We start from the raw sequence: 18,939 nt of genomic DNA, 5'->3' as shown, positions 1-18,939 counted from the left end.
CCCCCTGGTAATTGAAAAAAAATAAAAATAAAAAATAAAAAAAGACATAAAAAGAAAGAACGAAAGTAAGTAACCAGCTTAATATACCAAAGAGATGTATTTTGGGGTGGCATATTCTGCTCTCCATCAGGGACTGTTGGAGATCTCTGAAAAGGACTGTACAAGATGCTCCAGGGTCTCTACAATGCTTCTGATAATGTTGCTTAAATAAGTTTGAGATCAAACCACTGGACTGAATAAAGATTGCCAGAACTACAGTAGAGAAGCAGATGAGTTCATAAAACCACCAACCAAGATCAAGCAGAACAAGAAATAATTACATGGGACTGGATGAACTGATGAAGGATAATTATGGCCTTTGTTTGTAACCTTGCTGTTTCTCTAGTGTTCTGTATCCTGGATTCAAGGAACTCCTTTCTCTTTTCTCTTAAATTATCTGTAACTCTAACAATTTAACAGATTATACTTCTGTAAACAGAAATGAAACATTTGTCTTCCTCTCAGCCTGATTCCCTCCAGAATTCAGAAACTGCCGTTGTGTTAGGGGATCCACTGACTGAAACCTCTCATCCTAGCCAGGCACCCTAGAAACCGCTTGTAGGAACTATCCTAAACAGGAGGACCTGGTAAGGAATGTGGAACTAACAAGCTACCATCAACTGGAAGAATTTGGGATAGGGCAAAAGCAGAGAGGAGACACCAGTCCATGTGTCCTACCAACCTCCCAGAATCCTTCTTGCTGGACTCCATCTTCACTGGACGATGTGTGCACCACCAGGAAGGACCCTGAGTCACAGTGATTGGCCAGAGACAACCTGGAAACTAAACCCATTACCATAAAACCCGAGACTGTGGGTTTTATGCGGCAGAGCATCCCTCCTGGGCTCCCTTACCCTCTTGCTCTCCGCCCAGGTGCCCTTTTCCAAGTCTCATGCCTTGTCAGCACATGTCTCCTCAAATAAAAGCCTGATCTCAAGCCCTGGAGGGGGTCCCCCTTCCTGCAACAAAAATATGGAGCAGTGTGTTTAGCTTTTTTTTTTCCTCTTCTTTTTTTTGTAATCTGTATTCTTTCCCTTTGCAGGTCCATTACCTCACAACTTTTAACCAGAGTGTTTCTCCACAGCAGTCAAATCAGCTCCTTTTTGTGAGATATCCCTATACAATGGGACAGTATCACCCCCTACCTAGCCACCCAGCTCTTCATGCCTTTTGCATCTAATTTCCTGGCACCCTTCTCCCCTGTTTGCTCCATTTGGCTCCTTTGCTATTCCTGGAACCTGCCAGGCACACCCTTGACTCAGGGCCTTTGCATCAGCCGTTCCTGGTTTCAAACCCAAGTCCATGTGTCTGAACCACAATGAGGCCAAATGAACCTAAACGTCAGAGTTTAGAGCAGACAAAGGGTTAATCCAGGGCTGAGCAAGGACAACTGGCAACTTGTGCTCAAAAGACTTGAACTGCCTGATGGTTTTCAGGGAAGGGTTTTTAAAGGCAATGTTCGGGGTAAGACCTGCAGAGGGGCATGCTTGTCTTCTGATTCGTTAATGGTGAGGTAACAGGGTTACCGACTCAACAGACACGAGTTTGAGCAAGCTCTGGAAGTTGGTGATGGATAGGGAAACCTGGCATGCTGCAGTCCATGGGGTAGCAAAGAGTCAGACATGTCTGAGCAACTGAACTGACCTGAACAGGGTCAAAAAGTCAGTGTCAGTCACTCAGTCGTGCCAACTCTTTGGGACCCCGTGGACTGTAGCCCACCAGGCTACTCTGTCCATGGGATTTTCCAGGAAGAATATTGGAGTGGGTAGCCATTCCCTTCTCCAGGGGATCTTTCTGATCCAGGGATAGAACTCAGGTCTCCCAAATTGCAGGCAGATTCTTTAACCACCTTAGTCACCAGGGAAGCCCTGAGGTAACAGGGTGACGTTCAGGAATTTCAGTCATCAGCCTCTGGTTCTGTGCAGTCTGGGATCTCAGCACATAGTCACCATCCTCCATCTGGGTGTGGGCCTGAAGGCCTGCTCCAGGGGATCTTCTCGACCCAGGGATCGAACTTGTGTCTCTTACATCTCCTGCATTGGCAAGCGAGTTCTTTACCACTAGCACCACCTGGGAAGCCCCTTCCTTCTTGCAGAATAACTCAAAGATATGTGTCAGACTGTTATATGTATGCCTTGAGGCGGAATTAGGACTCTGTTTTATGACTTAACTATTTCTTCTTGACTGCTTCTCCTTTGTTTCTACATTCCCTCATTTCTCTGATTACTAACTGCTTGAATCTGCTCTTTGGAGCTCAGGGAAGGCCTAGGGGACTAAAATCTTTCCTACAAACAAGAAGTGACAGGATGGGGGTTGGCAAGGAAGGACTATTGTAGCTGCCCCCCTCACCCCACCCCACAGAGTCCTGCTAGGTCACATTCCCTCTGCGCTGACTTCTGACTCGCTCACTTTCCTCAGATCTCTCTGGGACTTTCTCCCTGACATTCTCCAGGTCTTCACTCAAATGCTCAAATGTCACCTTAGCTTTCAAAAAAGTCCTCATCGACAATCTTATATAAAATAGTCCCTGGCAAGTTGGGTTTCCTGGAGGCAGACCCTGAGACAGAAGTTAGGATGCATGATGTTTATTAGGGATCAGCAGTTAAAAGGAATTTGAAGACTGAAATCCCTGGGAAAGATTGAAAGCAAAAGGAGAAGAGGTTGGCAGAAGATGAGATGGTTAGATAGCCTCACCAACTCAGTGGACATGAATTTGAGTAAACTCTGGGAGATAGTGAAGGACAAGGAAGCCTGGCGTGCTGCAGTCCATAGGGTTGCAAAGAGTCAGACACAACTTATCGACTGAACAACAACAACGTGAAAGAAAGATCTGGGAAAAGCAAAATTGGCCAGAGGGAGAAGTTGAATTGTGACCCCGGCACGCAGAAGGATTGACGAATTTGGCAAGAAACTCTAGAGCAAGTATTGCCCATCAGGATTCTCCTGGTATTGGTCTGAAATGAGCAGGTCTTTATGCCCCTATTGTACTTGGCCGTTGGATACGGGCAAAACAGCAGCTGAAACTGACCGTGAAGGAGCTGACAGCCAGAGACTGCTGCTGGACATGCCCCACTCCCCACAGCTGGACAACAAGCTCCTCCTTAAAGTGGAATCTCAGGGGAGCATCTTGGTGCCTAACACCCCTCCCTCCACCCCCATTTTAATGAAGCTGCATTAGGGCAGGGACTTAGCCTCTAATAATCACCGATACATTACCAGCACTTAGAATGCTGCCTGGTTCATTATTTGTTAAATGCATGAACGAATGAAACGAATTGGATTAGATTGGAAACTTGAGCCTATGCATGAAATGATGCTTTAAAAATGTTTTCCCAGTGAATTATAGAGCTCCTTCAGTCTCATCTTCCCTGGTGGCTCAGTCAGTAAAGACTCTGCCTACAATACAGGAGACCCGGGTTTGATCCCTGGCTAAGGAAGATTCCCTTGAGAAGGGAATGACAACCCTCACCACTGTTCTTGCCTGGAGAATTCCATGGACAGAAGAGTCTGGCAGGCTCCGGTCCATGAGGTTGCAAAGAGTTGAACACGACTGAAATGACTAACACACACACAATCTTTCATCATGAAAATGTTTTAATCAATTTCCCCATGCCTGTTATTTCATGGAACCATGGACTAACAAAGTGATGATGCATCTAACAACTGGAGAAGAAGTGTTCTCCGTGTTCTCTGCAGTCAGATTTTCTTTTGGACAGTGTTTTAATCTGCACAGGCTGCCATCACAAATACCACAGACAGGTGTCTTAAACAAGAGAAGTTTTTTTCTCAGTTTCGGAGGCTGGAAGTCCAAGATTAAGGTGCTGGCTTATTCAGTGCCTAATGAGAGCTCTCTTTCAGCTTGCAGACAACCGCCTTCTCCGGTCTTTCTCCAGTGCATGCATGTGGAGAGAAAGAAAGATCCATTTTTCTTCCTAAAAGGCTGCTAACCCCATCATGAGCATCCCATCCTCATGACTTAATCCAACTCTAATTACCTCCCCAAGTCCTCACCTCCAAATACCAGAGTTAGGCAGTAAGGCTTCAACATATGGATTAGGTGGGGGTGAGGCAGAAGCACTCAATCCATAACAGGCTGCACGGCAGAGTCACAGAGCACTGGACACAGCATCTGAAGACCCAGGTTTTTAGTGCCAGATCTGTTACTGAAGGACTTTGACCTTGAACAAGTCACAGCTTTCTTGGACATAAGCTTCCTCACCTAAAAACAAGGGAGTTCACGGACTTCCCTGGTGGCCCAGTGGCTAAGGGTCCATGCTCCCAATGTAGGGGGCCCAGGTTTGACCCCTGATCAGGAAACTAGATCTCACATGCCATAACTAAGAATTCACTAAAGATCCCACATGCTGCAATGAAGATGGAAGATCCCAGGCACCTCAACTAAGGTCCAGTACAGCCAAATAAATAAATAAATATAATTTAAAAATACATAAGGGAGTTCAAGATAGTAAAGTAACTCCCAGGATTTTTTCCATCTATCATATTCAGTAGTTTCCTTCATTCAGGCCATTTGACTTTACACTTGTGTGATGTTTTGCCTAGTTATCTTGAGATATTTCACTAGAGAATAAAAATATCACAGGGCTATTTGAAGAATGTGGGTGGGTAACAGACACTATGAGGAGCTGAAAGAGACAGAAGGGGAAAACTGGACAAGCAGTGGCTGGAAGCAGGTGTCTGTGCAAAGGATGCATCTAAGAGATGACATGTCAGGAACAGGCCAGCTCTAAGACTTGGCGTCATTCCAGGGCAGAGGAACCAGATGAGTCCCAAAGCTGAACCTGGTGCTGGCTTCAGCAGCACCTGTACTAAAGCTGTATCTGCGTGAAGTGTGACTGTGTCATCAGATGCACTGTGACAAGGAAAAGGGCATTGTTATCTGCCTGTTGTCTGCGTTTATCTCTTCCAGATTCCTTCTTTCTGCAGTATCTTTGAGAAGAGTTGTCAGTACAGAGGAAGCACTCAACCAGTGTTTATTAAATAAAAGATAGGGTCTCAGTAGAAGCAACATTTATACAATTTGTTTAGAAAGTAATCACTGGGACTTCCCTGGTGGCTTAGACAGTAAAGAATCTGCCTGCAATGCAAGAGACTCGGGTTTGATCCCTAGGTCGGGAAGATCCCCTGGAGAAGAAAATGGCAACCCACTCCAGTATTCTTGCCTGGGAAATCCCATGGACAGAGGAGCCTGATGGGCTATAGCCCATGGGACTGTGAAGAGTCAGATACAACTGAACGCACGTGCATGCACACACACAACCGCATGCACACACACAACCGCATGCACACACACGTCCTTCCTACTAACGTGTTAACTCTCTAAGGTGTCATATTAAACTTGAATACGGTGGTCTTGTCAAGGGTTCCCACCATTTACAATACCCAGCATGCTGGCTAATTTGTCCCAACGCTCTGCAGACCTGCTCCTAAGCCAACCCATCGTTCCTAATGCCCATTTTCTGTGGTCCACGTGGGAAGAAAGAAATCTACCAACTCAGCAGAATGTCAGATGAGCTGCTTACATCCTCCCACTCCCGAAACTATTCTCTTGGCTCTCACAGTTACAGCGAGCTATTTGATCTAAAGAGTTTTGTAGAAGACTGCCCCACTTCAAATGCCAATTGAAAAGGATGGATCTCCAGCTCCTCACAACTTCTGTTCAGGCTCTGATTTGGCTATAAATAGGAGATTCCCATGATCCTCTCCTCTAGCTCAATAATTGCTACAGTAGCTCACAGAACCCAGGAAAACAGTTTACTTACTACAGCTGATTTATGATAAAGCACATTTCGAAAGTTACAAAGGAAGAGACAGATGGAGAGGTACATAGGGTGAGCTCCAGAAGGGCTCTGCGCCCATGAGCTCCTATTCCATTGGAGTTGGGGTGTATCACCCTCCAGGGGTGGAAGATGTATTCATGACCTGGAAGCTCTCTCAACCTCACATTTTGGGGATTTTTATGTCGGCTTTATCATGTAAGCATGACCCATCAGAAACAATCTCCTGCTCCTTTCCCTTCCAGGAAGTTGAGAGGTGGGGCTGAAAGTTCCAAACTTCTAATCTTGACTCGGTCTTTCTGGTGACCAACCTTCATCTTGACATTATCCAGGAGCCAGTTAAGAGTTGCCTCATTAGGACTTTGCTGGCAGTCCAGTGGTTCAGGCCCCACAATTCCAGTGCAGGGGGTGTTAGTTCAATCCCTGGTCAGTGAACTAAGATCCCACATGCTGTGCGCACAGTTGGCGGGTAAGGAGGGTGTGGTATGGAGGAGAAAGAAAGAAAAGAGTTGTCTCATTAGGACACAAGCCACTTCTCTCACCCAGGAAATTCCAAGGGATTTAGAAGCTGTGTGTCAGAAACCCAATCAAAGACCAAACAACAGGACAAAAGACAACCTAGTGCTGCTTGCATCTTTTAGCTATTAGGGTTTTAGGAGCTCTGGGCCAGAGGTTGGGGACAGAGACCAATATATCTTTTCTCTATTACATCACAATGTCTTATAATCGACCCTTGAAAAATCATTTCCTTATGTCCCTAATTCTCCACCTGTGTTTACAGCTGCTCCAAGGGTAGGTCTGAAGTGGTTCATCAACATCTCTGGTGAAGATTTTGTAGGACACCTTCCTTCCTACTGCCTGGGACCCGGCCCACCTGTTTCCTGCCTGGCAGCTCTCGGCCTCTCTCTAGCCCGAGCTCTCTCAGCCACCTCTGAGCCTTGCCCCAAAGTAAAACAGGACAGGCATTTGTATCATCTTCTTTATATATATATATATATATGTATAATTTTACTTATTTATGGCCATGCTGGGTCTTTGTTGTTGTGTGGGCTTTTCTCTAGTTTCAGAGAGTGGGGGCTACTCTCCAGTTACGGTGTGGGGGCTTCTCACTGCAGAGCACAGGCTTCAGAGCGCGAGGGCTTCAGTAGCTGCAGCACATGGGTTCTAGAACACAGGTTCAATCGTTGTAGCACATGGGCTTAGCTGCCCTGTGGCATGTGGAATCTTCCCGATCCAGGGATTGAACCAGTGTCCCCTCCATTGGCGGGCAGATTCTTATCCCCTGCGCCACCAAGGAAGTCTACCCCTAGAGCTTTTAAAACTGCCTAGGCTTAGACTCGACTCCTGCTGGACGCCCACCACCCTTCTAAGGGCCTGAGAGCAATGCCTCCTGTTGCTCAAAGCAGACATTCACCATTCACACCAAGTGTGACTGTGAAGCTCCTTCATTTAGTGTTTCTGCATTCTTGATACTTCTCACCATTGTCTATGTTTCATTTATCCTGATAAAGAAACTGGCTGCTCCCATCTCTCCACACCTGCTGGCACAAAACACGCCAGTCTTTCATATTAGTGCTGTAGTTGTTCAGTTCTCAGACTTGTTGTTGTTGTTTAGTCACTAAGTCGTGTCTGACTTTTTGCACTCCATGGACTGTAGCACACCAGGCTTCCTTGTCTCTCACTGTCTTCAGGAGTTCCCTCAAATTCATGTCCACTGAGTCAGTGATGCCATCCAACCATCTCATCCTCTGCTGCCCTGTTCTCCGCCTGCCCTCAGTCTTTCCAAGCATCAGGGTCTTTCCAATGAGCCAGCTCTTCGCATCAGGTGGCCAAAATATTGGAGCTGCAGCTTCAGCATCATTCCTTTCAGTGATTGATTTCCTTTAGGATTGACTGGCTTGATCTCCTTGCAGTTCAAGGGACTCTCAAAAGTCCTCTAGACCACAATTTGAAAGCATTAATTCTTCGGCGATCAGCCTTCTTTATGACCAACTCTCAGATTTATTTGTCAAATCCTCTCTTAGGTGATAATATCATGGAGGTGAGAAGGGAAGGTATGACCAGCTGTGCGGGAGAAACAGGGTAAATGCCAGAGCCTGCCTGGGAGGAACCGCCCTGGACCACTTGCTCAGAGAAGCTTGGGGCTGCCATGCTCTGGAGTCACCTATTTCCCTGTGTCACCCAGGAATGCAAAGGGAAATTCCATCTCCTCTCTGTCCTTCTTGTGACTTGGAAAAGTTTTCAGGTTTTTGAAAGCATCCATCCCTGATGATAACAACAATTTTCCCATATGGAATCACCATGTTCTCTAAAACCTGCACTCCAGGAGGGTCATTCATTCATTCCTTCAGAAATCTTGTAGGTTAGATGGAACGCTTATAACCACTTAACAGATGGCATCTCAAGATAAGAGGAAATTGCCCAGGATGGAAGGCTGATCTACTGATTTGTTTAACAGAGGTTTCCCAGATGGTGCAGTGGTAAAGAATCCGCCTGCAATGCAGGAGACTCAGGTTCAATCTCTGGGTCAGGAAGATCCCCTGGAGGAGGAAATGGAAAACCTCTCCAGTATTCCCTCTATCCCAGGAACAGAGGAGCCTGGTGGGCTATAGTCCATAGGGTCACAAAAGAGTTGGACGCGACTGAGCACATACACACATAATTAGGTCTGTTCTGAGGGCTTTGCCAGCATTGACTGTGATCTCACAATTTAGCATCAACTTTATTTTACAGATGTGAACGCGGGGCATGGAGAGGTTGTCAGTCACTGCACTTGGACACACGAGCAGCAGGCGGCAGGGTGGTCAGATGCTGGAGCCCATGGGTGGTAATACCCAGTGCCCAGCTGGGAATACTGGGTGCCCAGCTGGAAATACCCGGGAGACAGCTGGAAGAGCCCCACCTCTGTCGGCAGAAATGCACTGAATCCCAGCTGCTACATGAGAGAGAGAAATAGACAGCCCTTCACCTCCTGCTCCAGAGTCTCAGAAGGAAAACAGAAAATAAGTGTTTAATAGAACTAAATAATGGGGCTTTTAAACATCACTAAACATCACTAAAGGGCCTGAAAACGGAATTTTAAAATAAGGAGATAGAATGACTTTTATCCTGATGATCTCATCCCCAAGGATGCAGAAAGGTGGAGAAAAAGAAAATAAACTGCTGCTGCTTATTAAATAGAGTTTCTAGAAAGCAGGATCTGGTTACCATTTCCTCTAGTTGTCTTGGTAAGTGAATTCCTGCACAAAGGAGAAAAAGAGGTCATCAAATCTGAATAACTTCAAACTAACTCCTAAAGCACGCCAGGCAATTATTCTGCTGCCAGAAGCCTGAGCGAGCCAGGCTCTAGGGAGAGCCGTTCAGTTGGGTACCGCCCACCGGGGGCTGCGAAGTCAGCCAATAGACACAGGAGGTCCAGGGAGATTTGCATGTAGGGTAAACAATGAATAATGTCTTTTATGAGTCCATCCTTGTTGTTTATCCATTTACATTTAGCTGGGCTTTCTGTATTGTTTCTGGCAACACTACTTCCAACAGTAAAAAAAAAAAAAAGTGTGCATGGTATAAGCTCCCCTAGATGTATGTCTTCCTGCCTCAGTACATCCCAAAGAACTAAACTTCTTTCACTAAAGAGGGAAATTGTACATGAAACGATGTGGGAAATTTAAACACATATCTGATATAAATCAAATCAGGATAAAAGGGGTGTGAAGTGGATTTTATTACCATCTGTATTCTTTCCTAGTGGGGGAAAAAAGGATGCAAAACTACAGGTCTGGGAATGGAGAGAACCAGGGCTTTAGGGGTCCTCCCCTCCAGCCACGGTTTCTTTCCTTCCCCTCTGAACTCAGACCCTGGACTTGAAGAGGAGCAGAGATGGGGAGGTTCATGTACATTTGTGTGACTTGCAGGTCAGGAACAAACTATAGCTTAATATTTTAAAGTGCACATTAATGTAATAAAATAATCAGATAGTTTAGCTATTATAGCCATAATATAAGCACCTGCTGTTTTTATTAAAAATGAAAGTTATATACATCTGCCGCTGAAGAGAGCTGAGTGAAATGGGAGTCAGCCTCACTCTACCTCTCGTTAGCGGCAGGATTTTTCCAAATGTCAGATCCTTCAGGTGTGGCATGCAAAGTTGGAATGAAGACCTTCGAGGTCTCACTCTGTTCTAGAACTCTTTGACCTGACAATTCATTCCTCAGTGTCCTCAATGGCCTTTCAAAGACTGCAGGGACTTCGTAAGTCAAGGCACTAAGATCCCAACTAAGCCCAGGCATCACAACCACTGAGCCTGCAAGCCACCACTAAGACCCAACGCAGCCAGAAAGAAACAAATACTAGGATGGGGCTGGCTAAATTCTGGTATAATCATTCAGTGCAATTTTACTAAGCAGTAAAAAGAAACGAATTATGGATACACTCAACAATATGAAAACACCCTAATGCTGGGAAAGGAGGAGAAGAGGATAACAGAGAATGAGATGGTTGGATGGCATCACCAGCTCAATGGACATAAGTTTGTGCAAACTCCAGGAGATGGTGAAGGACAGGGAAGTGCTGCTGTCCATGGGGTCACAAAGAGTCGGACACATTTAGCAACTGAACAACGATATGGGTTAAACAAATTAATAGTGCAGAGTGAAGGAAGTCTTGCACAAGAGTTCATGTATGATTAAGCTTATATGAAATTCTGGAGCAGGCAAAACTAATGTTTGGTGGGAAAAAAAAACAGTAGCTTTCTGTGGTGGTTGGAGGCAAGGATTGAGTGGGAAGGAGCAGAAGATGACATGTATTCTGAATCTATATTCTATAACTCAGGTTTATGTATTTGCCAAAACATTCAGTTTGTGGTCTTTTGTTATAGGAGACTTAGAAAACTTCCACAGATGAGGAGGGATATCTGACTATGATTATCTTATATTAAAAAGTCATTAGGTTTTAAATAGTGGTTGTAGAATTTTTATCATACAGTAGATTCCATCCATTCACTCTATTTTTCTGAGTTGTCCTACACGCAAGTACATATTTTTAATGTTGTCTATCTTCTATGCTGTTCCTGTAAGTTTGCCATTAAAATACATTATACTAAAAAAAAAAATCCAACTTTTGAAAAATAAAGTTCATTAAGTTTTAAAAAGTTCATTAAGTTTTTCCATTATGGTCCTTTTCCTTCCCTTGAACCTTTTCACTGAGGTTTCATGGAGTGAATGCTGACACTCCAAGGACCCTGGAATCACTAGTTCACATTTCTCCGTGGTCCCCAAGGATGTCAGGAGAGACTTCTGGCAAATGTTTTACTAAAATAGCACTTTTGACTACGAGTTCTTCCTGTTCCTCTAGTCAAGCACTGCAAAATAGAAACAAGGTTGGCAGGAGCGAGCTCAGATTTCAGTGAACAGAGAGGAGGGCCTGGCGGTCACCACTTTCTTCAATAAACATGCATGAAGCCCCTTTAATCATCCATTGTGGGGCTCTGCTGAGGCTCTGCTTTAAACTTTCCTGTTGCACTGGAAAATCTGGAACTCATTTGAACATCTCTGGTCTTTGCAGGCTCTCTTTTCCCCTGACTCCTCCCCTTTGGATCATCCTGTGATTGCATCTGCAAGTCCTTCCAGGACCCTGGGGTGTCATTTATCTAAGCCAACAGTCCTGCCCACGTTGGGAGCAGCTGGGTGTTCCTTTTGCCTCTGTCTTGGTTTGAAGATCGTTCTGCTTGAGAGGACCAAAGCATTATCATCTGTGCGGTTTTATTATACACACTGCACTTACATTGATCTTTTTTCTCTTCTGTCTTTTTGGTTCTGTCAGTACCAAATTTTATTCACAAATATCCTTTATACTGCAAAATGTCATGAAGTAGATACCAGCTAAATTCAGGATATTCTATGGAGAGAATATGCAATGATTTCCCTGCAGTCTAAACATCCATTGATTGTTCGTTTGTTCAGGCGCTAAGTCACGTCAGACTCTTTGTGACCCCATTGGAGGCAGCATGCCAGGCTTCCCAGTCCTTCACTGTCTCCTGGAGTTTGCTCAAACTCATGTCCGTTGAGTCGGTGATGCTATCTAACCATCTCATCCTCTGTTGCCCTCTTCTCCTTTTGCCCTCAATTTTTCCCAGAATCAGGTCTTTTCCAATGAGTTGGCTCTTTGCATCTGGTGACCAAAGTATTGGAGATTCAGCTTCAGCATCAGTCCTTCCAATGAATATTCAGGGTTGACTTCCTTTAGGATTGACTAGTTTGACCTCCTTGCTGTTCAAGAGACCCTCAAGAGTCTTCTCCTGTGCCACAGTTCAAAAGCATCAATTCTTCAGCACTCAGCCTTCTTTATGGTCCAAATCTCACATCCATACATGACTACTGGAAAAACCAGAACTTTGACTAGACGGACCTTTGTTGGCAAAGTCATGTCTCCGCTTTTTAATACACTGTCTAGGTTTGTCATAGTTTTTTTTCCAAGGAGCAAACATCTTTTAATTTCATGGTTGCAGTCACCATCTACAGTGATTTTGGAACACGAGAAAATTAATTTCCATGCATCAGGAAATCAATATTTCCCCAATCCCTTGAAGAGACAAATGTAAAAATGGGTACATGGGCAATTTTCCGAAATTTATTATTAAATGTTTAAATATTCAGGCTATTAAAACAATTACAAGTTTGTACAATTGCTCTCATGACTCAGGACTTACGAATTTCTCATGCATTGCCTACAGCTCAGTTACTAGGTTAGACAGACAACATAATGTAACAGAAATAATTGTCTCATGTGTCAGTCAATTAATCATTCAGTTAAGTCAACAGTTACATGACCAATCCCATAGTGGTCACTGCCATTATTGCAAAATCATATAATACTGACTTAGAAGAAAACTTTAAGATCATACATTAAGATTATTCATTTGGAATACAAATTATTTTTTTAACACTTCCACTGTATCTCATCACTTTCGATCATCTATTTTAAACCTGTGGACCAGTATTTTATAAATTATACATATACAACAGATGGCTGTTAAAAGGTAACCTGAAGCAAATTAAAAAACTTTAAAGGTCTATTTGAGCAAAAATCCACAAATCAAGCCAGAAGTGTTAGGAGCACTCCAGGGACAGGAGGTCGGGAGGGGTGGCGGAGTGGGAAGACTGTTATAGAGAAGATGGGAAGCAAAGGAAGGATCCACTGGCTTGCTACAGCCTTAGGTTGCCTTATTTGAGAAAGCCTTGTTGTCTGTTTGTGATTGGCTGTCCTTGGGTTTTCATTTTTTAACCTTGAGGCATAGCCAGCTTAGGTTTTAGTTTGCTTACTGGGCTCCTGAGGCATTAAAGACAACTTAAGCCAATGGCTTCCTTGTTTTATTAATTTAAGGTGACTGATGATAATCTTCCATGTTGGCCTAGTGGTTAAGACTCTGAGCTTCCGTTGCAGCGGGCATGGGTTCAATCCCTGGCTAGGGAACTAAGATCCCATGGGCTATGTGGCACAGCCAAAATAAATAAAAATATAATATCAATTGTTAGAAATTGTTTCTGTAATTAGCAACTCTAAACTATATTAGATGGGAAAAGTAGATCATGGGATAAATTATCAGAATTCTCCAAACTATCCGGGAGTACTTTTTTTTTTTTTAATGTAAAAACAATGGGACTTCCCTGGTGGTCCAGAGGTTAAGAATTTGCCTGCCAATGCTGGAAACACAGGTTCAACTCTCTGATCCTTGAAGATTCCTGCACAGCAACTAAGTCCATGTGCCACAACTACTGAACCCATGTGCGGCAAGTACTGAAGCCCGAGGCATTACTAGAAGCACCGAACCTCTATTGCCCGTGATCTGCAACAACAGAAGCCGCCACAAGGAGAAGCCCACTTATTGCAAGTAGAGACAAGCCTGTGTACAGCAACAAAGACCCAGCACAGTCAAAAATAAATATAATATTTAAAAAAATTTTAATGAAAATGCTGTATATTAAAACACAGTATTTAAATACTATTCTCAGTAAAAGGAAACAGGGGTCCCTGATGCATGGGTGTAACTGAAACGAACTTGGGTGGCCTTCTCCACTGTCCAGCAAAGCCAGTTTACTGACACCAGGTTGTGGTGCTTCTAGAACCTGTGTTTCCAGCATTGGCAGGCAAATTCTTAACCTCTGGACCACCAGGGAAGGAAAGCACAGTGTTTGTTTGCAGGGTACCTTGTGCTGATTAGACCTGAACTCCCTGATGCTTTTCAGAGAAGGGTTTTTAAAGGCAATGCTTAGGATGAGGGTTGCAGGGGGCATGTCTTCCTTCTGATTGGTTAGTGGTGAGATAATAGGGTGCTCTTTCAGGAACCTTTATCATCAACCTTCTGGTTCCAACTGCGCCGTGCTTGCCTTCAGCTTGTAGGCACCATCCTCCACCTGGGCAGGGGGGTGGGGAGTGTTAGTTCTGTCTACCACAAACTGGCACTTGCCATGGATGCTTGCCATCTGCCTCTACAAGGATTAAATCACGTGCTACTGCAGCTGCTGGCCTTCAACCCTCTTTGAAGGAATTCAGGGTGGAGAGCAGAAATAAGGCACTCTGTGCTCTGGGAAACTGGCAGGACAGGTCTTCAGATATTCTCAGGAACTGATTTTACGAACCCAATTCTTGTATCTCCTCATATCTAGAAAAGCACTAAAATCCTTCCTGGTGATGACTGTTCCTCGTAATCAGCAGAAGCTTCACAAGACCAGCAGAAACTTTCTACTAAAAAATTTGTGCTTGATTGCATGTACACAAAAATCACATCTCTACTGTCCTTTCCCCCGACCTCTTTGGAAGAGTTTCTCAGAGCTATCTGAGGGGCTTTCTCCCGGGCCGCAGTTTTCATTTTGCCCCAAATAAAACTTAACTCACAGCTCTCACACTGTGCATTTTTTTTAAGTCGACAGTTCCCACCAAAGAACATAAAGATGTGTGTTAGATTCTTATGTATGTCCCTTGAGGAGGAATCAGGACTCTGTTTTATTGCTCAACTATTGTCATGGCTTCTCTTGTTCAGCTTCTTTTCCTTAGTTTCTGCATTCTCTCACTTCCCTAGTGAGTAACAGGTTGAGTCTGCTCTTTGGAACTCAGGAAGCCTCAGAGACTAAAGATTCTCTCCACAAGAAATGAGGGAGGGCTTTTGTACCTGGGAAGGCCCACAGGGCCATGCTTGGTTTCAGTCCTGCCTTTTCTTTGATACTTCTCAATCCTGAGGGGAGTAGGTGCTGAACAAGAAAGGTAATAAAGTTTTGGATAGAAAGGTTAATCATAAACTCAGCATGGGAACTTGGTTTTAGAAGGAAAAGTGAAAAACTAATGGGATCTTTTAGGGACTTCCCTGATGGTCCAGTGGCTAAGACTCTACTCTTCCAATGCAGGCGACCTTGGTTCAACCCCTGGTGAGGGAACTAGATCTCATATGCCACAACTAAGAGTTCAAATGCTGCAACTAAAGATCCCAGATGTCAGAACTAAGACCCAGCACAGCAAAATAAATAATATTAAAAGAAAAAAAAAAAGGCACCTTCTAAAAGAGGCTTCTACTGGCTAAACTGGAATAGTTTGCTGCTGCAGCTAAGTTGCTTCAGTCGTGTCTGACTCTATGCGACCCCATAGACGGCAGCCCACCAGGCTCCCCAGTCCCTGGGATTCTCCAGGCAAGAACACTGGAGTGGGTTGCCATTTCCTTCTCCAATGCGTGAAAGTGAAAAGTGAAAGTGAAGTCGCTCAGTCGTGTCTAACTCTTAGTGACCCCATGGACTGCAGCCCACCAGGCTCCTCCGTCCATGGGATTTCCCAGGCAAGAGTACTGGAGTGGGGTGCCATTATCTTCTCCGAAATTGGAATAGTTTGAGCAGCTAAAAAACAATCATGGCCACAGATTAAATCAAATTGAATTCAAACAGAATCTAGGCGTCCAGGACCCTCCAACAAAAAGTGGTAGTGGGACAGCCTTTTATTTACAGAAGAATCCCAGCTCTGAAATATAAAAGGAGTGATTGATTTAAAAATCATCATCACTTCAACAATTTAATGACTGACTCAAACAGGTATAAACAAAGAATGCTAAAACCACAGGTGAAAACTGCTGGGAAACAGAAGATTTACACGATATCCAAGGATCACTACCCCAGACTGTTTAACTGCAAAGAGGAAATGGAGATATAGTATCTGATACCCCTTAGCCAGATGGTCAAACATGACGTTCTGATGTGAGGACCAACTAAGTCACACACCTGCCAATAGGGTGTGCTAAGAAGGACACAATGATGCTCAGGCCTAAGTAATTAACATGAATTTTATTCAGATACATGTAAACAGTCTAGCCTGTTGTTTTAAATGTATCTTAAAAGGAAAACAAAAAACAAAAAAGGCAGTAAACAGAGATTAAAGGAGACTAAAGCCACATGACAATTAATAGACAATCCTAGACTGGATCCTGGATTAAAAAAAAAGAAGGGACTTGTCTGGTGGTCCGGTGGTTAGGATTCCATGCTTCCACTGCAGGGGGTGTGGGTTTGATCCTTGGCCAGGAAACTAAGATGCTGCATGATGTGGCCAAAAAGAAAGAAAAAATATGAACAGTGTTTTGGGATAATGGGGAGAATTTGATTTTTGGCTGTAAAGGACACCAGAATATGCATCCCAAATGCGCTGTTTTGGCATATGGGTTATTTTGAGCTAATGGGAGATGCATGTAAAGCTCTTTAAAAAATAAAAAGAAAGGAGCAAGAGTTTTCATTTTGAAAAGGAAACAGAAATTCCATTTGTGAGGATGTTTTGCTCCCCAGCATGAGAAAGAGGAAGTCTCTTCTAATTGTTATCCAAGGAGAAGGCACTTAACTTAAATCCGCATAGTAAACCACACAAAACAATCCAAATTTACCACACTGTTCCTGGTCACCTTCTCATAACTTGCCTCCCCTGCCCAAAAGTCGAAAGCCCTTTTCCTTTGTTTAGCCTGAGGTAATACACAAAACCAAGTTCTCAACATGTCTTTGGATTACTCATGGCTGGGTGCTGCCATGTGTATATGCCTGATACACGTTAATAAACTTGTTTGTTTTTCTCTTGTTGCTCTGTCTTTGGCCAATCTAATTACAGGCCAGTCTCCCCCAGCTGGAGAACCTAAGATGTGTAGTGGAAAAGATTTTTTCCCTCCCCTATTGTTCAGTTGCTCAGTCATGTCTCTCTGCAACCCCATGGACTGCAGCATGCCAGGCTTCCCTGTCTCTCACCATCTCCCAGAGCTTGCTCAGACTCACATCCTCTGAGTCGGTGATGCCATCCAACCAGCTAGTCCTCTGTTGTCCCCTTCTCCTACTGCCTTCAATCCTTCCCAGCATCAGGGTCTTTTCCAATTAGTCAGTCAGCTCTTCTCATCAGGTGGCCAAAGAGCTAACTCATAGCTCTTATTTTCAATATTTTGATAATAAGTGAATATTAGATAATATAGCAATGCCAGATTTCCTGAATATGATCGTGGTATTGTGGCTATGTAAAAAAAGTTTCTTGCTTAGGAGTTAGTGATTAAGTAGTTAGGAATACAGTGTAATGGTGTCTGCAAGTCACTTTCAAATGATTCAGAGAAAATGATTCAGAGGGAGGGCAATAGAAAGGAAGTAAAAGTGGCCAAATGTTAGGGATTTGGGAAGTTCTTTGTGCTGTTCTTTTGACATTTCTGTAGATTTTTCCAAATAAAAAGTTTGGGGGAAAACTGCATTAACAAAACTCCAATAAAAGGGTCCTTACCATCCTTTTGTTTATTTGTGTTTTTGCTTGTTATTATCTAGTCTCGTAGGAGCCTGTATTCAGGCTCATTACATATTTCCTAGTACTTTAAACATTAGTTATTTTGGACCACATGAGACAGATAACTAATACAGTTAGATTTTTCCTACCTGAAGATCATCTTTTCAGTAAAATGTATTGGAAAAGGAATCATCTAAGTGCCATGCTTTAAACAGATGGCGCTAGTGGTATAGAATCCGCCTGCCAATGCAGGAGACCCAGGAGATGTGGGTTCGATATATGCTTGTATATTGAAGGGCTTCCCAGATGGCTCACTAGTAAAGAATCCGCCTGCGAATGCAGATTAGGGTTTGATCCCCAGGTTGGGAAGATCCCCTGGCGAAGGAAATGGCAACCCACGACAGCAGTCTTGCCTGGAAAATCCCATGGAGAGAGGCGCCTGGTGGGCTACATGTAGTCCATGGGATCACAAGAGTGGACTTGACTTAGTGACTGAACAACAATGAAAAAGTAAAAATTTGATGAAAACTATAAAATGATAATGTAAGTTCCCTTGTGAATTATTCCTACCCTTAGTTCCACTTTCCAGAAATATATAATAAGATGTTCTGTGTTTGTTTTTCTGTTACAAATTAGCACTTTAAATTCTGTCGCTGTGTTAAGGCTTTATACTTTGCCTCTCACATCCCCTTCCCTCTTCAGCTCTCAGCATTTTAAACTATGGTAATCCTCTGCACAATCGGTATCTAAATATTTACATACGACTCTATAATCCCCAGGGCCTCTGCGGGCTGAGTGGGCTCTGCTGGGTGGGTCTTCCTCTCTAGGAGAGAAGTGGGCTGAGCTGAGTTATCCAACGGCAGCTGATGCTCCTGCAGGCTGCTGGCTGCAGCACCTTCGCTCGGCCTTTCCCAGCAGCCTGTGCTTCTCAAAGAGTGGCCACTGGGTCCTGAAAGGCAGTTGGGTTCCAAGAATTTCCGGGGGAAGAACTCAAAAGTCACCAGTCCTCTCAGAGGTGAGACTCGAACTGCCATGACATCATTCCTTTTTGTTGACTCTGAGCTAAGAGCTTCCCTGGAGCTTCCAGAGAAAAATCTCAAAAATCTCCTCCATCTGACATTCTGGGCTGTGGAATTAACCCTTCTCCTGTCCCTGCAAACTCTTCCACCGTCTTCCATGATGACTTCAAACTGTGGGCCACGCTCTTCCGTTGCTTTTTGGCACTCCTGCCATTTGATTGTCTTTTTGATTCTTTTTCAATTTTATCCATGGGACCTGGGGAGCAGGGAAGAGGGGCATATCTTTTAGGTCAACCATCTTCAAGCAGCTCCAAATC

At 44.0% G+C, this 18,939-nt stretch overlaps 1 long non-coding RNA gene across 1 annotated transcript in view; it reads right to left on the bottom strand.

Moving 5' to 3' along the window:
• Nucleotides 1–3,615: 3,615 nt before the first annotated feature.
• Nucleotides 3,616–18,939, bottom strand: part of LOC110134226 (uncharacterized) — a 30,457-nt gene continuing 15,133 nt past the window's right edge. Inside the window, exon 2 of the long non-coding RNA XR_002312987.2 lies at nt 3,616–18,878. This is a non-coding gene — a long non-coding RNA (uncharacterized lncRNA). The remainder of the gene's footprint in view (nt 18,879–18,939) is intronic.

The sequence above is a fragment of the Odocoileus virginianus genome, chromosome 22 (genome assembly GCF_023699985.2).
Source record: "Odocoileus virginianus isolate 20LAN1187 ecotype Illinois chromosome 22, Ovbor_1.2, whole genome shotgun sequence".
Taxonomy (NCBI): Eukaryota; Metazoa; Chordata; class Mammalia; order Artiodactyla; family Cervidae; genus Odocoileus; species Odocoileus virginianus.
The sequence above is the reverse complement of the archived record's forward strand: the minus strand, read 5'-3'. Positions and strand labels throughout refer to the sequence as shown.